Raw genomic sequence first — 21,729 nt, forward strand, 5'->3', positions numbered from 1 at the left:
TGTGTAAACTCCATCGGGGTTGGATAAAGCACACGAGGATGTATCGTGTTCATGAGGATGTATGGACTATCACAAGGATTGTCAGTTCTCATTTGTTTATTTCACAGCAAGCACTCTGGCGACGCAAACCGACTGGCTCTCCTCGAGAGTATCTTGTGTATGTCAGTCTGTATTATTGATGCAGAGAACCATGTAGAAAGGATAGCCCTCAAGGATGTCTGTCTCTATGTATGGAGGAAAGCCTCTGTTGGCCCCAAATTCTAACCTTCTGAACCCAACAACGATTTACTGGGCCCAAATTTTAAATCTGTATGCCATAGTGTCAGGTCACCAACATTTACACGTATACTCGAGGCAGGGGATCTTGTATGTAGACTTCAAAATGAATAGGATCATTCTTTTAACTCATTGTGTTACTAAGACAGTAAATCAGAACTCCAATTACCACAACAGCTACTTTCACAATCACTGACTTATTAATTTTCTTTTATTATCAATTCATTCATTAACTAATCATTTTTGACTTCAGATTAAAAGCAGTAAACTGTGGAAAGCACATCACAAGCCCCTCAGGTCTAATGCAGTGTAGGTTTTCAGTTATTAGTTCAAGTGAAACTAATGGAGATTTAAGTTGTTACCACAGACTCTGACTGCTGGCATTCCTACAAGACTTGGCTGTTGCTGTCCTCTAATAAACAGCATATATTACCTCTGTTAGCAGCTTTCACTTTGTCAAGTGCCTATTAAATTTAGGGCTGACAGTAAGCTTGCTAAGGCTGGTTTGCATGCATATTATACCGCTACTTATAACTTTAATGCGGAGGCTTGTATCTTTGGCTACAGTGTCCTAAAATCATATTATGATATTTAATATTTCATGTTATTAGTAGAAACACAGGGTAAGAGTGAGGCGAGCCAGAATACTGATGTACGGGATTTCTCGCAGCTTAAGTGAAGACATCTCTATTTTTCGGTGCCTCCTTGCACGTCTGTGATCTTTCAGCCTCCCTTTTCCACTTTCGCAGTTTGCATAGACGTTTGATAAACCTTACACCAGGAGATGGATTTCCCAGCCAACCTAGCTCTCAAGTAATGGGAATCTAGAGCGTAACAAATGGTGGTGCCAGTAAAGTGTTGGCTCCGCTGGGTGTGCAGGTGGTCCTCCATTCCCCTTGTCAAACCCCCCACTGCTCCCCCAAAGTGGCCATGGAGACTTGAGCAAGATTATTTTGGAGTTCAGGTTACAGACCAGCTCTTTCACTGCCTATTAGTCACACCCCAATTTCTGTGATAGGATTTTTTTCGTTTCCCCCTCGCGTTTTGTAAATATACACACAGCCTTTCCCCTTCAAATTTGAAAGGTCGTAGCTTGTTTTTAGAAATACTTGTCCGCTTTGATTATTTTCATCTTAACAACGGTGCTGCGCCTGTGGTAAGCTGGTGTCATTTAGCCTTTAAACGTGAGAACTGTGGTGCAATCTCCACTTGACCTAAATTAGGAATAAAAGGTTTGCAGTAGAGTTAACAGGAAATGTTAATTTTGGATTTCAATGATTTCAGAGTATTTTCCCTTAGATGGGATCGTTGTTTTCTTTAAACCTTACTCTCACTAAGCCAATAATGTGTATTGATTGGATTTTACCCACGTGTTTGCACTTGCAAATCAAAGCCTGTGTGTTTTTGTGTCCAAAAGAAGCTGCAAGAGTTTGAGCAGATTTCACTGTTAGTGTATGTGTAATATTTACAGAAGGAGAAACCTATGCAAATACTGTATATCAAATGGCACGCCTAACTGGGCGATACATAATATGCAATATTTAGATAACAATAAACCCTCAGTAATGATTTAGATTTTATGTGGCAGACCAACTTGCTGTTTAAATTTGAGTCATATTTTGCCCCAGAGACCATTCCTATTTCTCCACTTGTATTATTCAGTTACTGTTTAGCTACTTTATTTAAATTGCCAATTTAGTTTAGGTATTTGACATTTAGACTAATTTGCATAGTCACTTAAGGGACACGGGGTTAGTTTAATTCAGCAGTGAACATATTTTTCTGCCATGGTGGCTTGTATTGGCCATCTGGTGACAGAATTTCAAAATCTCTCCCCTTGAAAATTAGTCACGGGGTTTCCAGAAGACTTACTTCCCTCAAGAATGCATTTTTATATGTCTGAGTTAATATATACACCTGTACAGTTTAATGAAATTTGATACAGCTGACTTGAAATAAGTGATGATGAGATTTTTTTCCCCAAGTCAACTGGATGGGTATTTGTCACAGTGTGTGGCAGCACTGTGTATGAAGTTGCGAAGAAAACCCAAAATGCAGACACCAAGGAACAGGGAACAAAACTTGAATGTTAACAAAAAGCGAGCCGTTTAATATGGCTGATAAAAAGGTACAAAAACAAAAGGCAGATGCACACAGGAGAGAACCTAACTAGAGCTAAACTGGGAAAATTAAATGCTGAACGAAGAACAAAACCTTGAACATGGAAAAATCCTGGAAACATGACATGGAACAACAGACGACCTGACAACGAATGAACAGAAACACACAGACTAAATACACACAAGGGTAATGAGGGGAAGTGGAAACACATGGGGAAACAGCTGACACTAATCTGACATAACGAGACAAAGGAAGCAAAGCTGACTATACTGACATAAGACACAGACCTTCAAAATAAAACAGGAAACATGAGACGCAGACATGACAATACAAACTTGATAACATAAGACACGTAGCATGAAACACAAAGGGTGAGAGAAACTTAAATACAGGGGACAAAAACACAAGGGGAATCTAATAAACAAATGAAGTTCGATAACTTAATGAACTTAAACATAAACATCAAAATAAACTAAAACTAAAACGCTGGGTCAACAGACCCAGGAACGTGACAGCTATTATGTTTTGTTTTAACAGTGTATTCAGCACTGTGCAAAAAAGAAAATGGGAATGGTTTTTTGTAGCCACAACAACATTATTTGTGGGTCAACGTTAAGTAGCTTAACAAACAAAGAATTCCTCTGAAAATGGTCAAGTACAAGGACTGGATTGAAAATGAGTGAAAAAGTAGCCAACGTCCAAAGAAAGACTTTGGGACTTTATCCTGTCTTCCTTCTCTCACCCCAACCGGTCGCAGCAGATGGCCGCCCCTCCCTGAGCCTGGTTGTTAAAAGGGAGTTTTTCCTTCCCACTGTCGCTAAAGTGCTTGCTCATAGGGGGTCATATGATTGTTGGGTTTTTCTCTGTATCTATGAAGCGCCTTGAGGCGAATTTTGTTGTGATTTGGCGCTATATAAATAAAATTTAATTGAATTGAATTAATTTGAATTGAATTGGGAGGCCTTCAGAAAGATTAGACAACAATTGCTCAAGACTTGCATGAAACGCAAAATATATTTTATTATATTTTCTTAACATTTACTGCCATCTGTAATAATATTCACCAGCATGACTGTGGCGATAGACCGGGTCATCCATTAAAACTCTTGGTTTTAATCTTTAGATTTCCTAGTGTGGTGTTGAACTGTTCTTGGGACACTCATCCCCAGAATCGCCCCAGTGTACCATTCAAGTACGAACGGTTTGCATGGTCATAAAGATCCGATTATTCGATTATTATTAAAAACAAAGGAAGACTTTTAGAAACTAAGCTCTTCCCTCTTTGTAGCTGTTGTTTTGCCAACTGAGCCCTCAAGCATAAACCTAGCCTAGATGTGCAGATAATTGAATAATTGAATAGCATAAATCAGAATGAGAAATGCAACACAAATAAATGCATTTATAGAGAGTTCTCTTTCTGATCTTCTTTGTTTGTAATGCACCTTTTATTCTAGAATTGTTTAGGCTGATGCAGACAGCAGCCTCATTGTGGCCACGCCTCTGTTGTGGTTACATATGTCTGCTGTATATACCTGAAATATGAGATCAGGTCTGAACTGCAGTAACCTTCCTGTCGGGGTTGATTATCAGTTGGACATATTTTTGACTGCAGTTTACATAGCGTGTTGCACCTGATTTTATTAGAAATATATTAAAATGCAAATCTTATTACAGATCCATACATACAGTTTACATTTAAAAGTCAAATGTGGATTCATGAGCAGGGTGGCACGTTTTCACATTTGACACATTTAGACTCAAAGGTCACGCTGAAAAGACAAGTGTAGCCTGGTTCGTTGTCGCACCATGATGAGAGGTGGCATTTGTCCACTGTGATGCTGTTCTTAATATTAGTAGGAATATAACTGGAGGGGCAAAACTCATTAAAGAGCTCAGAAGAGATCTGAACATTTTCTGAGCAGGAAGCCGTTTTATAGGCGAGGATGCATCAGGAAATGCTGGAGGATATTGCATCACGGTTCACCTAACATTTCAGTTTGGGGCTGTCCGATGGGATCAGCCGCAAGGCTCAGAGCAAACTGATCAAATAGTGGACGCAGTGGCTGTACCTTTACAGTCTGACTCTAAACTATGCTGCGAATCTTAAAAGTGTGATCTGTGATCACGGTGGCATGCTGTGTTTGCCACGTAGTAATACCCACCATGTGACCTCTGCTATGGCTTTGACCTCTGCCTAAAATATTTGAATTCAGCCTGGGGAGGTATGCTAGTACAACGTTGCTTCAGTGTTACCAGCGTGGTGTCCCACTTTATGCCATGTTGGTGCCTCAGACAGTGGGGAGCCTTGATGGAATTTAGTAACTCCAGGAATGCTGATCTCTTTGCCGCGCCCAGTGTGAACACTCTAATGCAGAAAGCCCATAATAAGAATAAATCTAATTTAATTTTCGATGTGATCTATGAGGGTTCTCAAGAAAACCTCCAAAATACCGACATTTGGTATGCAGTTAGATGATATCTCAGTCATTAAGGCTAGTATCAAGTGGATTATGTTCATTGCAACTAATATATTTTTTAAGGGTAACCAACCTGAAATGGGATTTTCAAAATTAAAAGGGACTTGGATATAACGTAACAAATTATCTCAAGAATAGAACGTCCGAGTCTTCTGCTGTTTAAGTTAAACTCAGAAAGGTTTCAGTACCTTTTAATTTCTGTTTTGTGTTGCTGATCACGTCCTTGAAGTGCCTGGGTTTTTCCCTCATATGATCCACTGGAGTCTGAGAGAGCCGGCAGTTGCCCTGACTTGACTGTCAAAGTCTTTGTAAGCTTAGACGTTGGGCTGATGGCACAAATATAAGTAAGACTTTTTCTGGGGATTGTTTTTTCAGCTGTATGGTTGGTACCTGTACAAATTTTCCAATGAAATATGTAAAAACCAGTTAAACATTAGTAATTGGATATGCTTGGATTTGACAAATTCTCTGTGAATTTCGGATTAGATGTGCAGGTATTTCCCTCTCGGTCTTGAGGAAAAACTCTTTCTTAGGACATTTTTTTTATTTCTGTGCCTGCCTCAGCCCTGCACTTAGCACTTCTACATTTAGTAAAACTCCCCCTTCAAAAGGTAAAAGCAGCACAGAGAGCTCTGAACATTTTGAAGAGAGAGGGGGGGAAAACAGTTTCCCCCTGGGGCACTTAAGCTCAGATCTTTGTCGTTATTAGCTGGCTTCTTTAGCCACGGAGTCCTCTTTATATAACGATGGAGAACAATGCCTCAAACCCATTTTGCCTGATCTGCCATGCGCTAGAAATCCCAGAGATAAGTAATAGAAGGTGTAACTCTTAAAAGGCTAAATGGAGTTGAATTGGAAGAAAGCGAAATGACTGGCTTTTTTCTCCATTAGCACACAGATTATTCCACTCATTTATTCCCTTTAAATTTATGAGGTACTGATGCTATAATAAGAAGTTTTGTATTGAATATTTCATTTCCTTAATTATTTTGGGATAGCTTTCTAGTCAGTTGAAGTCCATTTGTTACTCCGTGCTATGAATTGTTAATTGAGGAGAAAAGCACTGAGATTTCCAGTAAGTTGTGGAAGGCTTAGATTAGTGTTTATCTTTGGCCAGTTATTTAGTTATACTGTTGGGTATATTTAATAGCACTAGGCATTAACTTATAGGGCCATCATCTTCTCATGCTTATCATTTAATATTTGTAAAATATTAATCCGTCTTACTTTGAGGTCTCCTTTAAATCTAGATAAATTGTAGTTAAACAGATAAAGATACCTATTGAGTAATCTAACACTGCTGCAGTAAAAGAAAGATGCATTTAAAAATGATACTATTTTATACTAAATACAAATTATTTTTGCTTCTTTAAGTTGCGGAGTGATGATGATGTCATTTTTTCCCATTTTGGTCAACAGAGGGCCCATTTTATTTTCCTTGTCAGTCAACCATTGCTGGAGAGAGCAACCCTGCATAATGCAAAATGGCCCAGTGATGGATTACTCTTTTATTTGACAGGCTTTTCTTCTGCTGAAAGTATGTGTGTGCGTTTGCTAAGGGGTCCATACATGCTTGGTCTAAGGCTGACGTGCAGAATTTGAATTACATGTTGTCATTTGCTAATATTCCAAATTGAACAAAATGGGTACATTTAAGCTATTATTAAGCAAAATGTGTTGTGTTGTCATCTACATTGGGATACTTATTTAAACATATTTGAATTGCATTGTGGCAATTTCATTAACTAACTACCATTAACACTACGAAAGCTATAAGCAGTCAGCGCAGCATCAGCTATTCATGCAACAAGAAGATGGGTGACAAATGAAAGGGTTATTATGTTCCGCAGGGAATTTGGCTTGCTTGACGGCTGGATCACTGCAAATGAAAACATAGTTGTCCTGCGTGATCGCTTTTATCTGCGGTGAAGCATTTCTATCCTGATGGAAGCAGTCTTTTCCAGGATGACAGTCTCTCCCTACAAAAGGACACGAGGGGTCACTGATTGGTTTGACGAGCATGAAAGTGATGCAAATCATATCTTATCAGGGTTATCGTGGCTCAAAACAGACCTTTAGGCAGTGACTATATAAGCAGGGAACAATGGTCTGCGTATACGAGGCTTATTTTTATAGAAATCTGTTCATGTTTGTTATACTTGAGTAAATGAAACCCTATTCAACCAAAGAGGTTAAAAAAAATAAATGTTATTACTGTACTGTTGATTTTCCTTTCAGCTCTGGCTAAAATCCTCCTTGGAGTTCTCAGAAATGGTGTTTGATCTCTCCAGATGTGTTTAAGAGACGTGTGAAATCAATATAAAGGCTTATCAAACCTCTTCTGGGGGCACATTGTGACTCTGCGCCTTACTAGGACATGTTGGTGTTTGTTTGGGTTTTTTTCTATTTAATTTGTGGTTTGTTTTCTTTCATAAGTGAACACAGCCTCCTCTAACAGAGGGAATAATTTCACGTCCCCTTTCTTTTTACTCCAGCAACGGGATGTACTGTGGTGCAAAGCAAGCTTCGGGAGATTTCACTAATGAGAGCTATTAACCACGTTGACGTTGATTTGTGGTTTTGAATGCATCCTGTTGTGTTCAAGTTGTTTTTTTTTTCTAAATGCTATTAGCAAATTATTAGGACAATGAAATGCTTTATTTGAACAAAATTGGGTTTGTTCTCTGGAAAATTCCTTAGAAATGCGAGAAGCACATTTCGTTCTGTTTTTCGTGTGGCTGAAGTCCAATGCATATTGACGCTGGACACGCACAAAGCCTAGAGTGTATTAGAAAGGCAGTTGACACTTCTCTTCGTAGCCAGTCAGGATAATCATTTTCTTGAGTGCTAGCACAGTGTGCTCTGTTTGAGGTGGAAATTTATTGAAGGAAAGCATCTGGAAGGCGTTCCTGTCAGAGACAAAGTGTAGCCTTCTCTGGTTGGGAGAGACGACTCTGTGGGGCTTTTATTAGGAGCTTCTCACTGAAAGCTTTTCAGATTTATCAAAGTCTCCTCAGCGCAGGCCATACCTGCTGCATCTGAGCTATTGCAGAGACTATTCTTTAGTACATGTTTGTGTTTGAGTTTCTATTACCCGTTTGGATGCCGGCTTACATATATACAGAAATGTTCTCTTGGAAAAAAACACGATTACACGATTAATCTGAAAAACTGCTGTCCAGAAATAATGGCAGTTTGTTGCATTTTGAGTAAATTGTGGAGTGAAAACAAGAGAACATTCAGGGACAGATATCTATTTCTCCATTGACAACATCTTCACAAAATTGGATGCATCGCAGAAACAGCTTGCATCTTTGCGGACAGCCTGTGAAATGTAACACTGCGGAACAGCTGGTCGCAGCACACCACAGCATTGCTTTCTCCACGCTGACTTTTTCTTTATTGGAAAACAAACTAGGCTGCTTTTGCTATCACTCTCTCCACCTACACAGAAGGTGAAACATCTAACGACATCCTGGTCTTGTAACCTTTCACTATACTTGCAAGAATGTGATGGATGTTTGTTTGGGTGTGTGGGTGTGTGGGTGTGTGCCAGTAATGAGATGACTAGCTTTTCTAAAAAAAAAAAAAAGAAAAAGAAATGCATGTGACGGTAATCTCTGTGGAATGAACATTGATCAAAAAGACAAAAAGAGGTCGGAAAATTAGACCAGAGGGAGTCATATAAAGGTGAGAAGAGACATGAAACGGCCATGTATGCTTGAGTGGATGACACTGAAGGTCACCTGCTGTGATACGTTTGGATCAGTGAAGCCAGTATCTATAGCATTGATTGCCAATTTACCCTTTGAAGTTGCAGAGATGCACTGACTTCCCTGTCTTGCATGCTGTGGGTGACCCTGTTTATATGCCCCTTCACCCACTGGAGATCATCTTAGTGCTAGAACAGCCAGTACAACTCCTCGGGAGCAGCACTGTGCAAGAATTAGGCATGCAAGATGAAACAGTATAAATGATGCAATGTCACTCTGGCTCAGTATTGCTTCTCATATTGCATATTTCACCCGAAAGCAACTTCTCCGAGCCACCCGCTTCTTTGCTTTGCCTGCCACCCCCATACCCCCTCACCGAGTGCCATATGCAAGGAAGTCATACTCTGGAGGGCTCAAGGAGCACAAAAGGCTAGAGGGTAGAGAGGGCCGCAGCTCTGTAAAGTGCCTCAATGTCGCTTCATTTCCCCATTTTAATTGGGCTATCTAAATGCATCCCCGGTTTGTCAATACCCGCCGGGGTCCCAGATAAAAATGATTTGTCTCATGTATTCGGCGGCATGCTCTGCTGTTCCCCTTAGAGAGCTTGCCCTGCTAGTTGTCAGCAGCACAGTGTAATGGAGAGCGCTAGTTGTTTTTCAACCAGTAGTAGTAGTATTAGACGAGAGGTGCTTTTCTGTAGAAGTTCCACCTTTTTTTTTCTCTCTCCGTACTTTGATTCTGTCACTCAGTAACAGCAAGCATATACACCCAGCGCTGTGGAGACATTATAGGGCAAAGAGGCACAGAGACATATGCGCAAATTCACATGAACTACATAACATGGTCCTATAGTTGTACAAGCACATACACACGCCAGTACCCACTGAAGGTCAGCTCCATGAGACCAATCTTATCTGTGTTTTTATGTGCTCTGTGTCCTTGTCTTTTTTACACCTCCTGTTGCCATGTACCATCACCACCTCTCAGTGTTGGAGCCAGTGTTATCTGCAGACAGTCTCGAGAAAAAAAATCAGGGCCAAAAGTGCGTCCTTGGTGGTTCGACTGTTAGGCAGAAGTCGCAAAAGATACATTTGTGCTGCTTTTTAAAGCTAGCCATTTTGTGGTTTACTTACTCTGTGCAAGAGCTGGTTTTTATAATCCCCTGGGTGACCTCATGTATATATTAGTGTATATGTGTATGTTTGTATATATTGCTGCTACGTGCTGCCTGCATATTTGTCAGTTATGATATGAACCATGTATGTAATGTAAATACCACAGCGCACTATCTGGGGGTGAATTAGCTCACAGACTAATGGCAGTAACCAAGCCTCACTAAATTGTGAACTGGACTGGGAATTCTAAACTAACAGGTGTTACCCAGCTGTGCTTTTGGGCACGATGACATAGTGCTAGTCTTAAGAGCCCATCAGCAGCAGCAGCACACTGACTTTCACAGCTCAGTGTTTACGACACAGGTCAGCATTTTTTCACTGGCATGCAGCCACAGTTCTGTCCATCAACTATTCCACTGAATGGGAAAATAAACCACATCTGTTTGGAGTGCTTTTTAAGGATTTTTAATTTTTGTGGAGAAATTATGTTTACATACGGCTATACATCATTTTAGACTGCAGTGTTTCAACAAATATGTCTCATTTTTGTAATGCCGTGGTCATTCATTTGCTTGGTACTCTGCTGGATCTATACCAAGAAACTTACCTCGAAGCAGAACCCTCTTAAAATGTTTTGGGAGACTTGTTAGATGGTGCAGACAGATATATTGATAAAGCCCAGGGCCAGTGTGATTCATCCCTTCCTGCAGCAGCCAGTGCAGCAGCCCATCAGATGAATGAAGGTACCACAGAGAAGCTGAGTTAAGATATCTTGATTCATTGGCTCTTCACCTGCAAATAATCCTGGAGTTGCACAACAGATTTTATGCATGCATTTAAAATAAAGCCAGAAAAAAAGGTATCTTAAAAAAAAAAAATCTAATTTACACTAAAATGTATTAAATGAGGCTTGCAGACTGCCCTAAATCAAGGAGAGGCTGGCTCCTTCAGATTGAAGAGGTTGTCAACCCCTTTTTTTTCAGTCTAATGAAATGAGCGGGGGATGGGTGGTTGTCACAATGTTATAAATTCTCTCGGTGGGGGTGCTTCCAACTCAATCCGAGCTCTTTGAAGGGGGTGGGGGGTGGGGCCAAAGATAAGTCCTAAAACAGCCTGAGCCTCAAAACCTCAGTCGAGGCAACAGTTTTAATCTTGCATCGGGGCGGGGGGGTTCTTACTGCTCAGGTTCCATCTGTGTTTTGAGTTTTACATTGCATTAAAATGAGATTACATTTGAAACAGTTCACGCTGTGCAGCTGACACAATACAGTGGCAAACATGACTGTAGCTTACAATTAATTTTCTCTCCCACACTGCTGTTGGGACCACCGACCAGTGATCTTTACTCCTGCCTTTTACTTAAGTGTGATTTGTTCAACAGTTTCATCCCAGATTCATTTGACATTTGATGTGGCACAAGCTGTTTACACCCACAGATATACTTTTTCTCCTCTCCCCGGGGATGTGTGGGTGTAATAATTATTTTCCAGAAGGTTCTCTCAAACTCTCAAGAGAGTCTAAGAAAATACGAGGCTTCCAAAACATCCAGATTGTTCTCTTCTCCTTTTTGCAGATAGTTGTGATGTAGATTTCAGTAAGTTTCTATCCATGGTGCATGCAGGATATCCCCATTGGTCTTTCGGTTCTGATTTTTTTAAAAGCCCATGCAGCTGGAATATATTTATATTTTAGTCCCTTCAAATTGAATCACTTTTTAATCAGATGACCCACATCCCAATTGTTATAAGCTAGAAAGAATGTTAAAGATAAAACAATTCTTTCTCTTGCAGAAATGTCTGTTGTGTTCTCAGATCTGCAGCCTCCAGTAAAATCAGACTGTCTTCCATTGTTAACAACAAAGAGAAATGTAGAGCACGTTGCAGTTTGCCATTTCCTCCAGTAAAGTTTAAGCCTGGAAGAGATTCAACATTCTTACTCTTGGTAAAAAGCTTTATTTGTCCTTTATAGAATCTCATTGTGATTGTCTTTTGTTATGTTAGTTTATTAAAGTTACTATACTGGCACTTTCCAGAATGAAACTAGCCAACAGCAGGCCAATTCTTAAAACTTAGTTCCACTTTCATATTACTTAGATTTTAATGTATAATTTAAATATTATTGCAAAATGATGGCCTGTCTTTAAAATCCTATCCTTTCTTTGAATTCATTGAGTCATTGAACAGCATTTCCACAATGTTTCGCCTGATGTTTGTATATATATATATATATATATATATATATATGTATATTTATATTTATTAATTTTTTTAAAAAACATCATTATGTGGAGGGCGAAACATTGTTGAAGCGCTGTTCAATGAGTCAAGTTACAGTCCACACAGTATCATTGGGATAAATGAGCAAACCTCTCCCCAAGGTCCGGAGGCTCTGTGAGCTATTAAGGCACGGGCGTCTCGCATGGCGAAGCTCAGAGAGCGAGGGAATGTTTTTGGGGAAGAGAATGGTTGTGCTGACATCCTCTCTCGGTGCAATCCCTTGTCCTTGTAGGACAGAAGAGAAAACAGCACCAGAGGCTGACTTGGCTGTTCCTCTGAGCTCCGTCATAAATCCGACTGAACATTTCTGAACATCTGTTGTGGATGATTAGCTCCATGGCTAGCAGAGTTTGACCAGAGGGAGCGAGAACCAGTGTGTTTGCGAGTCGTGTATGTGTGTACGCGATGCCTTGCAGTTTTAAGAATGAGGGTTTTGCATATTTATCCCCCCTGACACATCTTCTCCTTTTTTTCAATATATAGAGAGAAGGAAAAAATATTCTTGTAACTGTTACGTTATCCACAAAACACGTTGGCGGGCATGTATTATCACAGTCCCTGGGGAATACTTGTTTAAGTCTCAAGGTCAAACTTAGTTAACCGCTTAAGTTTCACTAATAATGGCAGGGCAGATGCTTGAGTTTCATTTCAAAGCAAGAGTGAGGGCTCATTAGCCCGTGTGAGCTTACACTGGGACAGTCTTTTCCCTGGAAGGTGATCAATAGATAAGAGCCAGAAACAGTCTCTAAGCAGCGGGAGTGCATCACAATCACGTGTACTCCTTCCCTTCTACGTGCAGGTAAACCACAAGATGATCATTGGTCAGAGTTCAAAAAGGTAAAGCCTCCTCCCTTTTCATACTGAAATTTGACACCATGACATCACACGGTGGGTTTGGCTTCTCCCAGGCAGTCCCAGACTGCCCCTCAGTGTGTGAACAAGCTGTGACTCTGAAGGATCTCTTTCCAAGCTACTCTGCGATATAGCCACAGCTGGAAACTTATTACTGGAGAGCAAAAAGACAGTTCTTCTGGTTTAATGAAATGCTGTGAATGGAATAACTAAGCAGGAACTGAAGACGACTTTCTCTCACACAGGGTCTCTTTCAGGAATAATCTTTTGCCGATACTGCTGGATTTTCTTTTGTAGGATTTGGAAACTTGCTTTCTGGAATAAGTGCCTTGCAATAAAGAGGAATAAAAAGTATTTCTTTAAAATATTTCTTTATTTAAGTGGACCTACTTGAGATACATGGGTAAGTTTGAATTTTTTGCCACATAATCAGCCTGACATGAGAAAAACAGAAGGTTTTAGTTCCTAAAACGAGTAAAGAGGCACAGGTGCATTTTTTGAAAGTGGGTGAACTGTGTAAGATGGTGTGAACTTCATTTGCCTGTGTATCCCTCTCCCAGTACCCTGGTTTTTGTTTTGGGATCTAACTTCTTGCAACTTGCTTGGTGTAATAAAAGTAACAATATAAGTTGATGTGTTACACTTCAGTGGTCAGGTATTTTCTTACTACTCTTTTGTCTCCCTTACTTTTGTCCTTGCTCACTCTTGCTTGTGAAGCCAAAACAATAGTTTAACCTCGTGTTGGCTTAGCTCTATTGGCTGGCTCTCTGGCAAATTGCCCTGTCTGGTGCAAGCCCTCCCCTACGTATTCAGAGGACTTTGAAAAGAAGGGCCATAGAATGTCCCTTAGCTACCGCTGCTAAGGTTAGACACCCTGCAGCTCCACTGCATTAGGCCTACGCTGAGGCTAAACAACCTGTTTTTTTCAGTTGTCTATATCTCCCTTGGCAATCTCGAGGGTAAAATTTCAGGAACAAGAATTTCAGTTAGAAGTTGGCTACGAAAGGCTTTGAAATCCCAGATAATTGCAGAGGAGAACTTCTGGAAGTCACAAAATGTGATTTGTGGAAAATGCTTGAGTCTTGGTTGCCACAAAGCATATGCTGTAATGGGTGTTTCTTTGTGTGTCTTCAAGTTTTGCTTTTACTATAATTATGAAGTACACCGTTATGAGTAAATCTGCAGGACCCTTTTTGTTCATGTTTAACCAGCTCTAAATGTTCCCTTCAGATGCAGTTGTGTGATAAATCTTTCAACTGAGAAAGTTTTTCACCGAGTTTTTTAATCTTGGCCACAGAAAATGTGGCAGTTGTTACTCAGTAACTCTGGAGCACAAAAGGAGGGTTGATGTCAGTGGGAAAATCTTTTACTTTGACCTTTTCCATCAAAGCTGTCTTAAGCTTTCAAAAAACACAGCGAGGACAGCATGTTTGTTTCGTTTTGTTTGGCCTTTGAAAGGGCCAGACGTCCCCATAAATATGCTTTGCTGTAATGGGAACTTTGTGCTATTTTGTACCAAAAATCGGTTGTTGGTTGTTTTTTTTCTTTTTTTGTTCAGTGTGGAATCTACCTCTGTTAGTGCTGATCTCAAGTTGTTCCCTTAGACTTACTTGAAAAAAAAGATGGTTCAGTTTGGTTCAAAATGTCCACTCAGCAGCTCTGTAGTGTCACAAAAATGACAAAAACGGTCAACTGTGGTCATTTGTTGAAACAGAGCGACCCTTGTCCACCTCTTGGGTGATCTGTATGTCCTTCACCTCCACCAGGCAGCCCGTCCTCTTTTGCGACTGTGCCTCAGTCACCTCATCAGCACTAACGTTCCAGAGAAACATTAAGTGATGTCCTGAGGAAATAACTGCAGCCATTTGTGTACCACTGCTCTTTTATTAAATTCCCAGAACAAACATGGCCTATATAATATGCTTTGCTCAAAAGGCTGTCTTGGTTGAAGTCTTTCTTTCTGAATAAATTACCCTGTGAGGAACAGTCAGTCACTCAATCTCTCTCCCTAACGGATTCCTCAAAAGTAATTATGGGCTGAGCATATGGATTTTTCCATAGAACTTGATTTCTCATCATTGGTGGATTGGGTGATGTGTAATGGCCTGTTAACGCATGACAGATTTGCTTAATCACTCTCATGCCTGTTGGGACAAGAAAGAAGTTGCTTACAATCACAGATCAATCTCCGTGAAGGCGGCTGTGTCAGCGGAGCAAGACATTTGCCGCGACACATACTGTAAATAGAAAACACAGAAGGGTTTGTTGGGTTGTTAAAGTTCAAAGCTTTGATGCTGATGCTTAAACAAATTCTTTGGTCTCAGACTTTAAAATCTTGGCAGAGGCGAGGGGGGGCGTTCATTCGCTGTGTGTCAGCAATTGTTGCCCGACGCTGACAAGGTCATAGGTAGTTGTTTTATGTTGACGAGGCCCAATTCTCAATACTAAATAAACATGTTTACACAGTTAACATGTTTATGAGTGTGACAGATACATCCCGCGTAACGCGCGATGTCAATCAGCGGCCTCTGCCTGTGTGATGTGCTAGCTGTGCTGATAGTCACTTTGTGGTTTTATTTGTGACACTTCCTTCTTGCAGACAGCCACTTATTCGTTGTGACAGGTGCTGAGGAGAAGGTTTCGAAAAAAGAGGCCCTTCTTTACCACTAAAATCACCAGTGTTTTGACAAGAATGCTTTTCTCAGCTGCCCCAAGCAGAGAGCTCATTTGATCGAAGTAGGTCTTTGCGTATCCTTTGACATCCGCGCACACGTTGAGGTTTTGACACGAGATCATATCCGAGACAGGTTTATTTTAGGGATGGCATTGTTATTTTTGTTGTAAGTAAGTAAGCGACGAATGGAAATCGTCCTGTTTAAAACAAACAAACAAACACTACATCCGTTAAAGAGTAGCTTTCGGTCATTGTTAAAAGTGAACTGAAGCGAATCTGGGCGCTCGGAGCGTAGATTACATTCTTGTCTTTCCTCCCCTTCATTCCTTTTCCGCGCTCCTGTTTACATTATATATTTTATTCTGCATTTTAAATGTATATTTTATGGCCTGTTACAGCTTACCATCAGAGGTCTGTTTTGTGCTCATAGCCTTGCACCTTTCATTTAAACCGTGGCTTTTTGCATTACAGCCATGGGTTTCTCAACGGGAACACAAATCCGCTTTGTCAGAGAGGACATTTTCCCCCTTGCACAAAACTCATTTCAATTCCACATCATCCCATTACGCCTCCACATTGATTGAAACAGCCTCCATTTCCAGGGGTGGCTGCATTTTTCTGTAGTCTGCATGTATGACAAGGCCAAAGCTTACGCTTGTATATGTGCACTATGCGACGGCGCAGGTCCGAAACGTCCGGTGACCATGGCGAATAGAAATTCTGTAATGCATTAAACTATTTTCTGAACGTGGAGAAAGCTAGAGATCACTGTTGTCTCTGTTGCATGATAGTATTCATGCACTAAACTGTTATGTCACTCAGTTATCCCATGGTACACTGATACTGATCTTATTGCTGAGGTAGTGTCTTTCACTGGAGTAAAACAAGGTCAGATTTCTTGCTCTTGGACGACCATTAAAGGTAAATGAACTTTGCAGCTTTACCTTCCTCTTCATTACGACGGGATAACTGTGATGCTTAACTGCACAAACAAAAAAAAAGGAAAAAATGTAGGCTTAATTTATTCTGTGCTTGGTTCAGGAAGTATAATCATGTGGCTGATTTATCCCTGGGCCTCCACCAGCACCCTTGTTTGCTCAGCCTCCCAATTTCTTCTAATGCCTTGCCTGTGCTTAAACCCGACATTCTGCTTCATTACTTTATCAGCCCTCCTGTCACTTCTTTTATCAGCCCACGCGTGTCACTTCTAATGAAATAACGAGTCTTCACACTCTTGGCTACTCATACACGGATTTGGACATGCTTGCATTGGAGAGCACAGAATGTGTGTTTTGTGGTGGGATTGCGTTCAAGATCAAACATTTAGTTTTTGTTCATCTTGTGGCTCAATCCTCAAACACAGGTAATAACTCTTCCTCCTGCAGAACTCTTGGGTCCCAGGCTTGTTTTGGGAAGATGGATGGAGATTCATTTGGCTTCATTATAACGCCTGACTTATTTATAGCCTGCCTGCGCAGCGCCTCTTGGCCCACTGTGGCCCGGTAAGGATGCTGGAGGCTGCCGCATTGATGAAACATTCCTGTGTCCAGGGGGTATTCTCTGAGGAGAGCACTGCTTGTTTAAGGGAGGGTGATAATACAAGAACCATGGGCAATGCCACTGAAATCTAATTCCAGCAGCCCTGCCTAGCTACAACATTCCTACTTAAAAGCTTTTCCTCTAGACTCGCGCTGTGGGGTGTTGGGCTTGGTTGTGATGCCACAAAGCCCAACATCATGAAAGAATGCGATGTGGTCTTGTCTTGTTCTGTGAAGGTAGTTTCCATAACAAACAAGTGAAGGGAAAGCTTGCTTAAAAATATTGAACCCCTAAAACACACTTATATATTCCGCTTATGCACAGTTTAGAGTTCCACAGCACCAATCCCAAAACCTTTATCTGGATCTCCCCCTTTAGCCTTAGAGATTACTGCTTCACAACCCTGGAGCAGGGATGCTGTCTGCCTGGTAATTTGATGGCTAATCCCCTGCCTCCTCCCTACAAATCTCTTCCCTGATAAAGGGGTTGCCTCTACATTAGTAAACATGGGAGACTTGGCCGCTTTGGCTGACTGTTAGACAAGAGGACTGGTTGAGGAAGGGGGAAGTATATGGATAACCAGTGAGGAAAGCCCCTTTGCATTTTGTGCGATGAAATTAAATTCAAATATATGCCAAGTTGACTGTTTATACCAGAGAAAGGACTTTAAACTTGCTGTTAGAGCAATCTGTTTCTTGCATGAGGTAAATAATGCATAACACATTTTTGTACTTGTTGGTCAAAGTCTTATAAAAATGATCCCTCTGGTTCAGTATCTCTTGAGCTTTGTGGTTTTAATGGTTTGACAGGGAGCTGTGAAAATGTTGTGCTTTATAGAGCGATTCCATAAAAGTCATTGTTAATGCACATTCATTAGCTTTTTGACCCGAATATGTTATTCCAATGCTACTGCCACGACTAGACACGATGGCTCACTTAAAAGGAATTCGCTTTCTCAGATCTTCACAGTATTACGCTGGTACGTGACCGAGCATTACTGATTGCAGACTCAAGTGTTTCATTTGGTTTTAGCCTACATCCCCTGCATCATTTCTGGTTCCCGGCTCACTGTTTATCTCCTGTGATGGTGCATCAACAAAACGCTAAGCCTGGGAATCAAAGCTGACGCCTTCAGCCTAAACATGCTCAGCCAAGTTTAACAGGACTTGGCAAGATAGCATTTAACTAGTCTATGGGATGACCTCATCATGGCGACTGCAACATTGGCTGTGATGGCTTTTCATTTGCTGACCTGACAGAAGCACTTAAGGCGTCAGGGTGGATCTGTTGAGATGACTGACAGGACCTGTCCCCGCACGTCTTCTTGTACGCGGAACGTCCTGGTGTTCGGTTTAATCGTTGTCACAGAGTGAGATGACATGTCAGCAGAAATTTGGTGAGATCTCTGTTTTGAGCACTTTGCAAACAGTCTGAAATCACATCTAAACAGAGTGACTTCAGTAAAGGTCCCACATTGCATGTCTTTTTTGTTTTTTACTAACCCAAGATGTCTTTGAGCAGCATGTATGTGTATTAGTGACTATAAAGATTGGTTAGACCATGCTTTGTGCTGCTGTAACATGTGAAACCACAAATGAAAGTCTATGTCTATGTCAACTTTAGAACAGTTTACTGCATTGGATGTATTTGTAAGTTTGCACTGAATCTCTGAAGAAGCCCTTGTCTAATTATTATTTTTTTTTATGAAGTGGATTCTTACCGAACAATTTGATTAGTCATTCAAATCGTCTGACTCATAGTCAGCCTGGATTTTCTCTAACTGGATGCGTCGATGAGGTCTGTAATCACACCGTGTGTACTGTGTGTGTGTTTTGTGTCAACGTCTTGTTAGTGAAGCTACAGAACAGTGACTCTACACTGGCGGTAATTGATAGTCTACGGGCTGTCTCAGCTGCAGGTAAATCCTATCTGTGTGGAAGGGGGTGGGGTAGAGGAGAGAGTATAAATAAGTCTTCCAAGGACTAAGGATTTCAGTATAACTAGAGGCAAAGGGTGATGGTTGAAGAAGTGTTTAATATAGTAGAGGTTTTCCTTTGCAGACACTTAAAATTCTTTCCAGGATAGCACAGGCTTGAATTTCCATTTCAGCTTTATTTTCCCGTGTTTCACAATATGTAATACCCCATGTTGTCTTTCTTTTGCATTTGTTCCTTAAACTAGTGCATAAAAACAAAGTGCATGTGCTTAAGTGTGGCTTTTTCCTCCTTTGAAACGCTTCCATCAGACTGGCAGTGAAAATGATTTTTGTGCTTTACCCAGAGAGATGGACCGTAGAGAGAAAGCAAGATAGAGCAAGAAGGGGCCGAGGGCCAGAGAGATTGGTCCCAGAGAGAGATTCATAGGTAGTAATGAGGACGTTGGTGAAGTGCAGGTCGTCGTGTTGTGGCTCTGGCCTGTCAGTATAATGGACCTTACTAGTCAGCTGGCAATCGATTGTACTGCTCACGACCTCGGCCGCCTGTTGTTCTTCACTCTTCCTGTCTGTCAACCTGCCACCCAGAGATGGAGGACGAAGCAGAATCTTTTCCCAGACGACAGATGCCGTGTCCAGATACTTTCTCATTACCTGAAAGGTGGCCTGAGGAGAGGAAGGCAGGTCTACCTCCAAATTTCCATCTAACACAATCTGAGCAGATAGCCAAGTACTATTTTAATTAATTATTACTATTGTAATTCATTTATTTTTTGCCTGTGGCTAGTAAGCACCAATCAGAATCCAGTTGATTAGTTGTAGTCCCAAACCATCTACTTTTATTATTATTATTAAAAAAAAAAAAAGCCCAGCAAAGAACCTGAGGCATTGTTCTAATTTTATGAGCTAAATCAAGTTAATATTTGTTGTTTCTTGTTAAAGCACGTACAGCATTTAACTGATGTTTATATTTGATATTAATAACTTTCTGGTATTGTAAAAATTGGTTTTGTGTACCCTGATACTTGTCGATATCTCATGTTCATATCATGTAGGAGAATATGTTAGATTAGAAACTTATTGGCAGACATGCCGAGTTAGTTTAGAGCCTACATCTTCCTAATTGATAGCTCTAGAGCATAGTTACTTCCTGCTAGCATTATCCTCATTTGATGAACATTGTCCAAGCTGAGAGTCCCTGCTTCTCTTGCCCTTTATCGAAGGGCCTCTGCCTATTCCACACTCATCTCTTTTACATTTTAAATCCTCCGGCCTCTGGAGAGCGATGGGGATATATGGTTCCATCTGCTCCAGCAGACTGGCTCGTGGCTCAGACAGAAAGAAAGAGACAGAGAAGAGGGCATGGTCAGGGAGAGAGAGGAGGAAGCAGGGGGATGGAGAAACGGAGACTGACAGAAAGACAGAACAGCTTATTAGAATCTGCCTCTTTTCACTCGTTAGACAGTAGCTGAGAGGATAGCCGTCTGGAATCCAAGGCAGGACACAAGTTGGACCAGGACCTTGAGGGATTTTGTTTTTTCCACATTTGCAATTGCAGCTAACCCATGTTAAATCTGCCCAGTCTTAACTGTTTCAGGTTGGCCATGAGTCTTAGCTTTCCTTTGTGTAACACCTGGAGTTTTGTTTCAGGGTAGAGCTCAGAATAGCATTGGTTTGTGTTCTTGTTTGTGCACCTGGTATAAATGCCTGATTGTATACAAGGTGCTTTTACCACTATGCCTCGAGTTAGTCTAACCATTCTTTGTGTCAGCACAGGGTTTGTTCTTCTGTACCTCAGACCGCAGTGGATTGTTTTCCCTTTAACTCTCACATGCCCTAATGTAGGGATAGATAATAAGTTATGTCAATGCACAGTTTCATCTGTGAGTTTTAACCTTTGAGAACACAAAAGCCCATTCAGTAGGCTATTGTATAAAAAAGGACATTCTGTGTCATAAAGTAAATACAGTCTACAGCTGCGCACCCTCACGTCTGTGTTTAGCGGTTGATTTTCAAAGGTGTTATTGTGGCTGACTTAGCAGTTCCTTCGAGGTAGATCTGCATAAACAGATGTAGTGAGATAAGGAGCAGCTTGCAAGATCGCAACAAGATAAACATTCACTCCTTCATTCATGAATGACCACTTTTTCTTCATAGTCATCGGTAGAAGTCTGGTGAATATGTGCAATCAAAAGTTAGGGTGTGCAATATAGATATGCCTCTCAATAAAAAAAACTATGTGGAATTAAGTTCTAGACACGTCAAAGAATTTTATTAATTTTATGAAAAATTGCAAATCCAATAGTCTCTGAAGTCCTGCATTATTTTCTTTTATAGGATACACTAAAGTAAGGGAAGAAGCTTCGTAAATTATCTGCCAGTCTCATTATGTACATCCTTATACACCCCAACCTTACTAAGCATTGTGGCAAACAATAACCAGAGTTGCTGTGCTGTCATCGAACACTAAGGCCACAGCTTCTTTCTCATGTCGGCCTCTGGAGGGTCCATGCCAGCCAAAGAACTTCACTCCCAGCGCTTTACAGTTACTAATCTGGGCTGACACCAAGCTGATTTACAATACCCCCTACCCCAAACAGTGACTGACTAGAGGTAATTGATTTAGAACAGTGCAGACACCCGCTGAATAGTATGAAATCCTCAACAGCCTCCTCATACACTCTATACAAAGCTTGCTCCCATATTCCCACCTTAGTGCCAAATGTAAAAACAGGAAAAATATATGCATTTAA

General features: G+C 40.9%; 1 protein-coding gene across 15 annotated transcripts in view; it reads left to right on the forward strand.

The window, feature by feature from the left end:
* LOC102792271 (receptor-type tyrosine-protein phosphatase F) overlaps positions 1–21,729 on the forward strand; it is a 159,991-nt gene that overhangs the window by 29,177 nt on the left and 109,085 nt on the right. For 14 of the 15 annotated variants that reach the window (XM_035908305.2, XM_035908311.2, XM_087832578.1 and 11 more), the window contains exon 1: positions 12,920–13,233. The exons of the other annotated variant lie outside the window; for it this stretch is intronic. The gene's annotated coding sequence lies outside the window, so the exon portion shown is untranslated. Of the gene's footprint in view, positions 1–12,919; positions 13,234–21,729 lie in introns of those variants that run through there. 15 annotated transcript variants of the gene reach the window in all.

The sequence above is a fragment of the Neolamprologus brichardi genome, chromosome 18 (assembly GCF_056152115.1).
Source record: "Neolamprologus brichardi isolate AB-2024 chromosome 18, ASM5615211v1, whole genome shotgun sequence".
Lineage (NCBI taxonomy): Eukaryota > Metazoa > Chordata > Actinopteri > Cichliformes > Cichlidae > Neolamprologus > Neolamprologus brichardi.